This window comes from Felis catus, chromosome A2 (assembly GCF_018350175.1).
Source record: "Felis catus isolate Fca126 chromosome A2, F.catus_Fca126_mat1.0, whole genome shotgun sequence".
Classification (NCBI taxonomy): Eukaryota; Metazoa; Chordata; class Mammalia; order Carnivora; family Felidae; genus Felis; species Felis catus.
This window is the reverse complement of record NC_058369.1, coordinates 56,343,444-56,355,146: the sequence shown is the minus strand read 5'-3', so window position 1 is coordinate 56,355,146 and position 11,703 is coordinate 56,343,444. Positions and strand designations below refer to the sequence as shown.

Genomic DNA, 11,703 nt, shown 5'->3' with positions numbered 1-11,703 from the left:
CTGGACAGCTCGGGTGAGGCCTTTGAAGGCCAGGAGGTTTGGATTTCTTTCTATTGTTTAAAGGGAGCCAGAAGAGATGATCTTTGAGCTGGGGTGTGCCATGGCTGAGTGGGCAATGAAATGCTCAGACCGTCCGGTTGCTGCCTATGTGGGCCTGGCCAGGCTTAGCCTGTTCCCTTCCCCCATCCCCGCTGCACCCCCTCTCCTGTTCCTGTGGCCAAGTCCTCTCCCTCCTTGCTTCCAGGACATTCTACCTGTCCGGGTGCTCGGCGGGGCCCTATTTCAGGATGGGAGTCTTGCAAGAAATGGGGTTGAGTCACAGTGTCCCTCAGGGGTCTGGACCCCCAAGATGTCCCCGGGGGGGTTCCCCATTCCCTCTGTGACCGCAGATAAATCTCTGAACATATTTCCTCATCTGTAAAGCAGGACGGTAATGCATTGTCTCGCCAGCAGAGGCGCTGGGGAGTGGAACACTCCAGCACCTGGACTGGAGGCTGTCAGAACACATTGGCCCCTGTGACTGCATCTGTGGCCCCAACAAGTGGCCGGGGCCAGGCGCCTGGAGTGGGCACTGCCCATGGACCATGGCCTGCTGTAGGCCTTTGCCTCAGTGCTATTCACGGTACTGTTAACCAGTAAAACGCCCTTGTCTGGTTGGTAAGTTGCCTTGAGCCCCTCCCACTGCCTGGCTGCCTGCCTGGAACTGCTCCCCACTTTCCCCAAATTCAGCAACTAAAAGGTTAACATCTGGTGCAGCAGGGAGCCTCCAGGATGCTGTGAAATAGTTCAACTATGCATCTCAGTTTCTCCTCTAGCCAAATCAATAGGGAAGGAGAAGTCCTGAGGCGTGAAGGAGGGGCCACCAGGGAAAAAACGAAGGGCCCCTAGGGAATGAATGAGAGGTCCTGTAGTACTTTAACGTCTTTGCCACTATGTGTCTGGAAGTGTACCAAGGCAGAGGCCATTGAAAATCCTCCCGGTCAACAGAAGGCAACAAACCCACACCACTGGCAGAGCACCTACTAGGTGGTGGAGCACCTACTAGGTGGTGAACCTTGCACTGCCTGCCAGGGGAAAATGGAAGAAGCCATCCAGGGAGCTCACGTCCCAGAGCCATGCAGGCAGAGGAGACTGGACCATATTGCCAGACGGTAATATTGCCTTTGGCAGCCTAATGTTCTTTCTTTTCTTTCTTTCTTTCTTTTTTTTTAAAAGTCTATTTATTTATTTTGAGAGAAAGAGACAGAGAGAGACACAGAGAGAGAGAGAGAGAGAGACAGCATGAGTAGGGGAGGGGCAGAGAAAATCCCAAGCTGGTTCTGCACAGAGCCAATGCTGGGTCTGAACCCACGAAACTAAGAGCTCACGACCTGAGCCAAAATCAAGAGTCAGATGCTTAACCGACTGAGCCACCCAGCTGCCCCCAGAGCCTGACTTTCTCTGTCACAGCTACTCTGACTCTGTTTTTCTCTCCAAAGCAGCTGTAGACAATACATAAGTGAACGGTATGGCCATGTTCCAATAAAACTTTACAAACACAGCATAGAACAGAGATCCCAGAAATAAACCCTCACATACATGGTCAAATGGTCTGAGACAAGGGGGCCAAGAGCACTGCAGGGTGAAAGGTCAGTGTTCAACGAATGGGGTCATGGAAACTGGATTCCACATGCAGAAGAATAAAGTCAGATCCAAACGTCACACCATATAAAAAATTAATTCAAACAGATCAAAGACCTAAACATTAGAACTGAAACTATAAAAATCTTAGAAACATACAGAAAGCTTTATGACACTTTATGACACCAGGGTGTGGCAATTATTATTTTTTTTGGATATAATACTAAAGCAGTCAGAGACAAAAACATACACAGGACCCAAGGGAAAAAAACAGCTACGCCAGAATTCATCAAAAGTACAAACTTTTGTATATAAGGGGACGCGTCGACAGAGCGAGAAGAAAACCCACGGAATGAGAGGTAATATTGGTAAATCATGAATTTGGTAAGGGATTGAGATCCAGAATAAAGAGCTGTTAAAACTCAACAAGAAAAAAAAACAACAACCCAATGAAAAAAACGTATGAAGGGCTTGAACGGATACACATGACCGAAATGCACATGAAAAGATGCTCAACTTAGGCAAATGCAAACCAAAACCACAATGAGATACCACGTCGCACCCAAGCGATGGCGGTTACCAAAACCCAGAACAGCACTGGGCAAGATGTGGGGGAAATGCGTGCACTGCTGGTGGAACGTAACCTGGTGCAGCAGCTGTGGGAAACAGTAGGGCGGTTCCTCAAAAAACTTACTGTAGAATTATCATTACAATCCAGCAATTCCACTTGCGGGCAGGTACCCGGAAGAATGGAAAGCAGCGTCTCAAAGAGACATCTCTACACCACGCTCAGAGCACCGTGATTCACAGTGGCTGAAAGGCAGAAACGAGCCAAGTGTCCAACGATGGATGAATGGAGAGAACAAAACGTGACCGAGCCATACGATAGAGTATCACGCAGCCCTAAAAAAAGAAGGAAGTTCCAACACATGCTGCGACGTGGATGAACGTTGAGGACATTATGCGAAGTGAAATGAACCCATCACAAAAGGACAAACACTGCATGACTTCACTCGTATGAGGTCCCTAGAGTCCATCAAACTCAGAGACGGAAAGCAGAATGGTGGCTGCAGGCGCCGGGGTGGCGGGGGGAGGCGGGGGAGAAATGACCTGGGGAGATGTGTTTAATGTGTAGGAGACAGGGTTTCAGTTTTGGGGAGAGCATGTGAAAAGGTTCCGGAGGTGAAGATGGTGGGGACGGTTACTTTATATGCCTCTCCACCTCACACCAATGGTTAAAATGGCGAATATTATGTTATGTAGATTTTAAAAAGGAAATGGAAAATAAAAAGCACCTCCCCACGTGAGCACACTGTTTGGTCCCTCCAACCCCATCCTTCGAAAGGGACCCAGAGAACTGGACCCTCACACAGTGCACGTGGGGCAGTCTGGCTTCCGACGGGCACAGGATGAGGGCGGTGGTAGGGATACTGATCACGCTGGACGACGATGAGGCTGACTATGGGGTGCCAGGATTAAGGGTGGGTTGGGGGGCGCCTGGGTGGCTCAGTCTGTTTGCGTCCGACTTCGGCTCAGGTCACGATCTTGCGGTGTGTGGGTTCGAGCCCCGTGTCGGGCTCTGTGCTGACGGCTGGGAGCCTGGAGCCTGCTTTGGATTCCGTGTCTCCCCCTCTCTCTCTGCCCCTCCCCACTCACTCTCTGTCTCTCAAAAACTGAATAAACATTAATAAAAAAAAAAAAGAGTGGGTTGGAACCCTGATTTTCCAACGTGGCGTGGGCTTTGCTTTTCCCAGCACAGCACAGCACAGCACAGCATTTCTGTTGGCCTCTCTGTCAGCACAGAAGGCCATCACACCCCACCTTGTGAGCTAAGGACCATTTCCTGGGTTCTCTGTGGGCCCACCTGGGAACCGGTCAATGACTCGGGTAGGGGCAAAGGGCAGACCCCTTCCTGCTCCCCACTTTCCTAGGAAGGCTTTCAGAACTCTTTTTGGCCACGGGGGCATGCTCTTTGGAAGGCACTCCTTTGGCACAGGGACAGTGTGAGGACGTAACGCACAAGGGCCTGCCGCTGACACTCCAGCTCAGGGAGAAGGGTGTGCATGGGGCTGACTGCGCAGTCTCCAGCGGTAGTGACCTTCAGGCCCCAAGAGACAGGGTGAGGGCTCTCTGTCCCTCTTCCTCCCTCCCTCCAGACCTCACTGGATCCTTAGGATCACTCTGAGAGGTGGTGACCGTCGCTGTGTCCCATTTACAGATGAGCAACCTGACGCTTGGTGGGAGCAGGCATTCTCAGCCCCAGCCTCTCTGACTTCAACTTGTGTTCCTCATGCCTGGCCTCTCCTGTCAGGATGAGACAGAGCGCACACAGGGCGAGGGAGCAAGGGAGGGTCCCAACTCCAGATCCCAGCTCCGTGGCTCTTAATCTGTGTGCCCTTGGGCAGGCATGGGACCTCTCTGGTCTCCTTGAACTCCTCGTCCCCAAGGCCTCCACGTGGCACACATTCAATTAATGTTAATTCTTCCTCTTCCCTTCCCAAAGGAGGAGCTGCTCGTAGTCTAGAGGGAGGAGGCAAACATTTAACTAAGAAGAATTTAGAACACAATCTGAGACGGGGCTGCATAGAGCAATGAGCAGAGGGATCTCGGAGCACCAGGGAAAAAGACAGTGCCAGCGGAGGAGTCTCTCGGGCAATAAAGCAGGACGCATGAGAACTGCCGGGCCCCTGCCTGCACTCAGCTGCCCCCGAGGGCACAGCCCAGGCTTGCTTCAAAGTGGTGGCACCAGGCAGGGTGAGATCGGCCGCCTCTGCGGGGCCTCCTGGCCGACCTCGGCCATGAGTTAAGTGCTAGCTCTCCCTTCTCCCAGAACTTACCCTGCCCTGTTAGGGATTAAGTGCGGCTCCAGGGAAACCCAGACAGACTAAGTGAGACTTAAACAGATGGAAGCAGAAAGCGGTGCTGTTGAAATCTCGCTCACCTCGTGCCTGCTTTGCCCCCAGCACTCTGCAACCCCAGACCGCAACTTTCCTGTAGTCCTGGGTCCCAGAGGAGGACAGCATCACCACCATCATCATCAGCCATGATTAGAGCAGCAGCTGTCCCTTCTGCGCCCATCCCAGACACTCTGCACCAGAGGCCAGCAGGACACGGCCCCCAGGCCACATCTGGCCCACCGGCTGTTTTCCTAAGGTCTCACTGGAGTGCAGCCACACACCCACCGTTGACATGTCGTCAGTGGCTGGGGCATCTGCAGAATTGAGTGGTGACGACAGACTGTATGGCCCACAGAGCCTAAAATATTTCCTGTCTGGCCCTTGACAGAAAACATTTGTTGATTCTGTTCTATATCTGTCTCATGTACTCCTCACAGCCTCCCGGGAAGCCAATGTTACTACTCTCATTTGACACAGGAGGGCCCTAAGGCTTGGAGAGGGGAGGCCGGCCCCATCGGGACAGGGCTTCATCCTGTTCCCAGCATACACGGCAGGGCCAGGCAGAGAACAGCTGCTTGGTGACTATTTACTGAAAGGATAGACAGACATATGGACGCATGACACGACTTGAATGAACCACCCTACTCTGCACGGACCCTCCTGGCCCCTGTAGGGATAAGGTGCTCGCTGCCCCAGGGACCAAGGCCCTACGCAGAGCTGTGCACCCGTAAGCTGACGTGCTCTGAGATGCCACCTGTCAAGGTCCTGGGCAGCCAGGGCACAACAGGGCCAAGGCCAGTCCTGAGTGGACAAGCAGGGGTGGCCAGGGAGGCACAAACCGGCTGTTTTTGTCTCTGGAGGATGATAGGCTTGGGGCCTGCTTTGGGGCGGTGCCATCTACAAAGAGCAAAAGGGAAAGAACGGGGCTAAGAGTCCCTGGCCCACAGGAAGTAGGTGCTCCCCTCCGCGGAATCAGCGGAGCGTCGCAGGGGCTGGGCACTGGGCCAGGCTGCGGAATTCCTGGCTCTGACAATGGAGGGAAGAGACCAGGGGCTGCCGGGTGAGCTGGGCGTTGTGCAGCCCTCCAGAACTTACCCCGGGCTCAGGGCACTGCTAAGGCAGCAGGAGACTGAAATGGGCCCTCCATCCAAACTAAAGACCACATCCCTCAAGGCTGGGTGGAAATAATCCAGGTCTGCCAGAGGCAGGCAAGAGCTCCTAGCACCTGCCCTGGGTCAGGCCTGCCTGCAGGATGTCCGCTTTCCAGCGAGGGGGATGACAGTAAACCAAATCTGGCACACGGTGACGTGCACTGTGGATAGAAATACCCTCTCAGGGGAAGGGGTTAATGTTGCAAGTACAAACAGGCTGGTCAGGGAAGGCCCCCAGGAGATGAAACCATGTAAAGACTTGATGGTGAGGGAGCCACGCAGGTGTCCGGGGGGAAGAGTGAGCCAGGCAGAAGGCATTGCCAGTGCAAAGGCCCTGGGGCAGGAGTGTGCCTGGAACCCAGCCAGTGACCGCAGGAAGAGATGAGGGCAGAAGGATGATGGGGCAGATGATCAGGACCATGAGGGTTATGGGGAGGACGCTGTTTCTCACTGTGCGTGAGGAGGGAGCCCATGGTAGGGGGCTGAGGGGCTGGCACTGACCTAGCTTTTATCGGGATCCCTCTGGCTGTCCAGTGGAGAATGGACTGAGTGTGAGAAGGAAGGAAGGAAGGAAGGAAACAATGAATGAATGCATAGAGGGGCTGGGGAGGGGAACCAGGAGCTGAACAGAGCTGCACACTCAGGAGACACACAGGGGTAAGGCAGCATGTGGGTCGCAGACTGCTAACTGTGCCCTGCAGGATAACCAGTGCTCTCAAAGCTGGAGCTCAGCACAGACTCCCAGGAAGAGTATTTCCACTAGGTCCCCACCAGCGGCTTCACTTTGCTGCCCAGGACCCTGGAGCTCAGAGAGTGGTGGACCTTGCCGAGGTCACATGGCCTCATTGCTGGATAGGTTAGGAGGCGAATCCACATCCTCCTCACCACGACACCAGGCTCTGGGCCCTCCAGGGGGCAGCAGCATCCCAACTCCTCGGATCCACCAGGAGCTCCTTCACTCCTTCAGCGTCAGTCTAATGAAGGAGGAGGGCTTGGAGAACGTGCAGGCTGGTGACCCTTTCCCACGGAGAGGAACGTCTTCATGCGCGCGCCCAGTATGAGGTGTGCTGGGTCTCCTGCATGCCCCATGGGACAGGGCTCGAATTTACCGCTCTCTTTATTTTAATAAAGACCATTCAGGGCCCTGAAAGTTAATCTCCCAGGAAGACAATTACATGTCAAATAATACACCCACTGAGCAAATGATTAAGAAAAACCCAGCCAAGAAGGTTTTGCACAGGCTAAGTCTGAGATATGTGAGCTCAACATGGAAGGCCTCGGAAGGTTATTACCAGGTGGAAACGAACACAGGCGTACGGGTGAGGCAAGGGAGTCTATTTCTAACGTTTGCCCCCACCCCCCACCCCCGCAACTCGTTTCAAACCCGAAAACAGCGTCTGTTGGGAAAGTCAGTCTTCTCTGTCCCCTAGTAAAAGCAGACAAGCCCTGAGCTGAGGGGTCGCAAAGGGACACGGCTTGTGGGTGTGGTCGGCCCCACGCAAGTCAGGCTGGCCTGAGTCAGTGGCCAGCATACAACCACGAGGGTTCACATCTAAATGTGGCCTGTGACTTCTGAAATGTTGGGGGCCAGTGTCCCTATCGGCGATGATTGGCGGCAATGGAGAAGCCAGCTGAGTCCTTAGATGGGCCCAAGTCTCCCCACCAGCCAGCCTTTCTCCGTTATGTGGTAATGTGACCCCAGCAGCTCTGAGTTTGCACTCCGGATCCAGCCTTCAGGTGTGGACAGTGAGGCCCAGAGACGTCAAGCAAGTTGCTAGGAGTATAGTGCGTGACGGAACATGGAACCCAGGCCCAGTTCTGCGCCCCCCAGTACCCTACTCTGCCCTGGGCCCGTAGCAGGTCTGCCGCTTGGCCTGGAGTCAGGCTGATCAATCTGGGTTATCATGGGACTTGCTATATGTAGAACAAAGGCTGACCAACTACGGGTCTTGAGCCAAATGTGGCTTGCTGCCTGCTTTTGTAAGTCAAGTTTTGCTGGAACACAGGCATGCTCACTTCTGTCTGTATCGGGGTATGGCAGCTTTTGGACGAGAGCAGCCCAAGAGATGCTGCCCACTCAGGCCAATCCAGCTGCTTAGTGTGGGTTCCCTCCAATCCTCAGTCTGGCAACCCTTTTGTGCCCTGAGGAGGCTCACATTAGGGTGCATGGCCCCTTTGCAAGGCTGTGAGGGTGAGCAGCCTGTGGGGGCAGGGGGAGGGTGGTGATAGCGGAACGTCAGGACCCCATTTATAGATCAGGTCATCCTGGTTGCTTTAGTAAGCTGTGACTGCTGGGGGAGGGCAGCTTCTCAGGGGTCTTGATGAGCTCACCAAACTGCGCCCCTAAAGCGGGGGAGTCTAGGACTCCAGAGTGTTAACCATTGGAAGTTGTGCTCAACTCCTGAACCTCAGTTTCTCTGCCTATAAGGGGGGCTCATATTCAATGATTCCTGAGGCCCTGCTCTGCCAGAATAGTCTATGGATCTCAATAAAGACCCACAGGACTCTGACAGGTGGTGAGCAGTGGCTCCTCTGTAAAGTGGGGCTATTAGTGGCACCTCCCATCCTCCCTCCCCTCACAGCCACAGTGGATTGCAATTGTGCAAACCGGAGATGCCCAGACTGTGAAGAGGTAGACAGGGCTCACACACAGAACTCAAGAAAGGGCACCGGTAGGACTGCCATTGGTGGCATAACTGGCAAATGTCATGGGCAGTGACCCCACCCCTGACTCATGAGCAGAGGAGCTCTCAGGTGCACCTCCCATGGGAGCTCCTGGCTCCCCTAGGCTTCTCTGGCTCAGTCATGAGCCCTGCTTCCTTCTGGTGGCCCCTGGTTTATTACATCTGTTTTCCATCCTTTTACTTTTAACATATTTTCATCTTTATATTTAAGGTATTTCTTGTAGGTAGTACATAGTTCTTGCTTTTTAAAAACATCTAATCTGGGGTGCCTGGGTGGCTTGGTCAATTAAGCGCCGGACTTCAGCTCAAGTCATGATCTCACAGTTTGTGGGTTCCAGCCCTGTGTTGGGCTCTGTGCTGACAGCTCAGAGCCTGGAGCCTGCTTTGGATTCTGTGTCTCCCTCTTTCTACCCCTCCCCTGCTTGCTTTCTCTCTCTCTCTCAAAAAGAAACATTAAGAAAAAAACCCCCACCATATCTGACAATCACTGCCTTTTAATTAGTGTATTTAGGCCACTTACATTTAATATGAATACTGAAATGATTAGACATATCTGTTTGTTTTCTTTCTATCTCATTGGTTCCTTGTTCTATTTTTCTTCTTTTCCTAACCCTTTTTTAAAATTATTTGAATATTTTTTGTGACTGCATTAGAGTTTAATCTTTACAAGTTAAAAAAAAATCTTGCATGTTTATACACAACCTGTTGAACATATGGCATGCAGTTATAATAACTATTTTAATGGCCTTTTCTGCTAATTCTAGCATCAGTGTTTATTTTGGGCCAGTTTGATGAATTTTTCTTCTCCTATGGGTCATATTTTCTTGCCTGTTTCCATGCCATAAAACTTTTCACTGGACGTCAGACTTTGTGAATTTCGCCCTGCTGGATATTTTTGTATTCCTCTAAACCACCTTGAGCTTTGTTCTGGGACATGGTAAGTTATGTGGAAATAACTTGATCCTTTAGTGTCTTGTTTTTAAGGTTGTCAAATTCAGCAGTGCTTGGCTTAGGGCTAATCCTTTCCTACTACTGGGGCAAGTCTGTTCAGAATACTTTAGCCAATGTCCCAGGCATCATGAGGTTTTCTAGTCTGGCTGGTAAGAGCAGACACTTGCTACCTCCGACTTCTTTTGGATAGTTAATTTCCCAGTCTCTCTCGCACATGTCCTAGCCAGCACTCCACTGAATACCCAAGGGAGAAACTCTGCAGATGTCCTGAGTACTCGCTTCATGCCGTGCAGTCCTCTTTGATACTTGTGGTGAGCTCTAGCTGCTTTGGTCTTTCCAGACACTCAGCTCCACCTCTTTAACTCAGGGAGGACTCCAGGCTCTGTCCTCCCCTCCCTTACTACACACACACACACACACACACACACACACACACACCACCTGCCAAGTTGGGTCATGACCTCTTCCCAAGGAAGATGCTCAGAGCACCACTGAGATCACTTCCCTCCTCTCAGGGATCACTGTCCATTGTTGCCTGATGTTCATTCAGTGTCTTCAAAACCTGTTTCATGTGGTTTGTCCATTTTTGGGCTGTTTCAGCTGTCCCATTCTGTTGGAAGCCTGGTTTTGCACATCAAATGGGTTGTGTTTCTCCAGCAAATTTCAAGGAACGCCAGGGGATCCTGGAACTGGATCCCACATTACAAGCAGATGCTCCCTTCACACCTGAATCTCCTCCCCATGACCCCAGAAAGTGTGGGTCACCCCTCTGCTTTCTGATTACAAAAACGGGGAGGGGGTTGGAGCTCTTTCTAGAGATGAGAAAATGACACGTGTTTCTCTTGATGTCAACATTGCCGTGGCCAATGAACTTGCAGTGCAGGGGTAACACTCGGAATGTCTAACCAGATGGGCCCTTTAGCACCTGTTGTGGCCAGAGGGCTGTGGCAATGGAGGAAAGGCTGGGAGAGCCGTCCTAGCTGGCCAGCAGCCTTGCAACGGCCTCCCACTCTGTCCAGGCTGTTGCAAGCACCGATTCAGAACATGTACCCAGATGATGGAGCTGGAATTTGCGGGAAGCTAACTTCCTGTCAGTGTGCAATGTCTCAGGCAGCGATGAGCCCCCATCCCTGGGAAGGTGCCAGCAGGAGCTGATCCTCCAGCAGGGACGTAACAGGAATGCTGAACTACACGGTGCCCTCTGCCTCTTCCATGTGGTACAGCTCTCACGACCACGTGCCGGGAGTGAGAATCCCACTTCATGGACTCACAGACCCTTCTCCCTTCTGGAGTGCATTTCCACAGAAATGCCGTGCACAGACCTGCGGCACCTCCCTGCATCGTCCCCGTGGTCCTGGGTGGCTACCATCCACGCCAGGCCTGGCACACGCTGCCTCGCTGCGGGGACTGGGCCACGCCTCACTCAGTCCGTGACATAACTGGCCGCTTCTGAGAAGGCGCTGTACCGAGTCACAAGGGTTAGCAAACTAGTTCAAGGTAATTTATGACCCTGGGATGCTCGGGTTTCTAAATACAACAGACCACTACAAACTGCAAAAGCTTCAAGCTCTCTCCCCACAGGAGACGGCCCGGCCCAGCCCGGGGCAATGGTGCTGACGCCAGGTGGGCAGGACGAGCTGGCACACTCGCAGGCCAGGCTGGCTTAACTCACTATGAGCCCCAGGGAGGCACTCTTGGAGGCCTCGTGAAGACCGCTCCCCCCACCCCCCGCCGCCATTCTTCCCTCCCTTGTCTCTGGTATGCATGAGAAGGTGATGAAGGTTTTTCTCCTGCGCTGGGATGGCACCGAAACCACAGTGCATTCGGGGTTGCTACCTCCTAGTTGGCTTCTCTTTTTTAATGTTAATAATATTGATTTTGGGTACAGTGGATCTCAGGCAAGGGAAACTCCAGTAAACGAAAGCTGACTATAGCCAAACGTGGCTGATGTTTCTTTTTCCCTCGGGGTTGGCAGGTCCTGCCTGCCTTTCCATCTGCCCAGTGCTGGCCTTGAACACCCGGAGTGGCTTCTCTGCACGCTCTCCTGTGGGCTGCCTTCCTGCCTTGGTGCCTGCGCCCAGAGCTTGAGACCCATTTCTGTCTGCAAGAGGACTGTGGTCTCTGCCCTTGCTCCACTGAGCTCTGGCTGCCGCCTGCATCCAGCATGCGTTCCCAGCACCCCCCGTCCCGGCTCCAGGCCGAGCTCATCTGGGGCCTGCTACCAGGTACAGTGACCCTCCCCTTCCCTTGCAGACATCAACTGTGAGTCAGCCCTGAACGCAGGTCCCCAGTATACCCATACCTTGCCAGCCTCATCCTCAGTGCACACTCCCAGCTAGGAGTAGGGATTCGGGGTGAGTGAGACACAGCCCCGTCCTCAGGCCTTGGCCTTTCTGACTC

General features: G+C 53.0%; 1 protein-coding gene across 8 annotated transcripts in view; it reads right to left on the bottom strand.

Annotated features, from left to right (window-relative positions):
• The window catches only part of IQSEC1 (IQ motif and Sec7 domain ArfGEF 1), a 689,800-nt gene that overhangs the window by 389,282 nt on the left and 288,815 nt on the right, over positions 1 to 11,703 (bottom strand). The gene's annotated exons all lie outside the window — the stretch shown is intronic.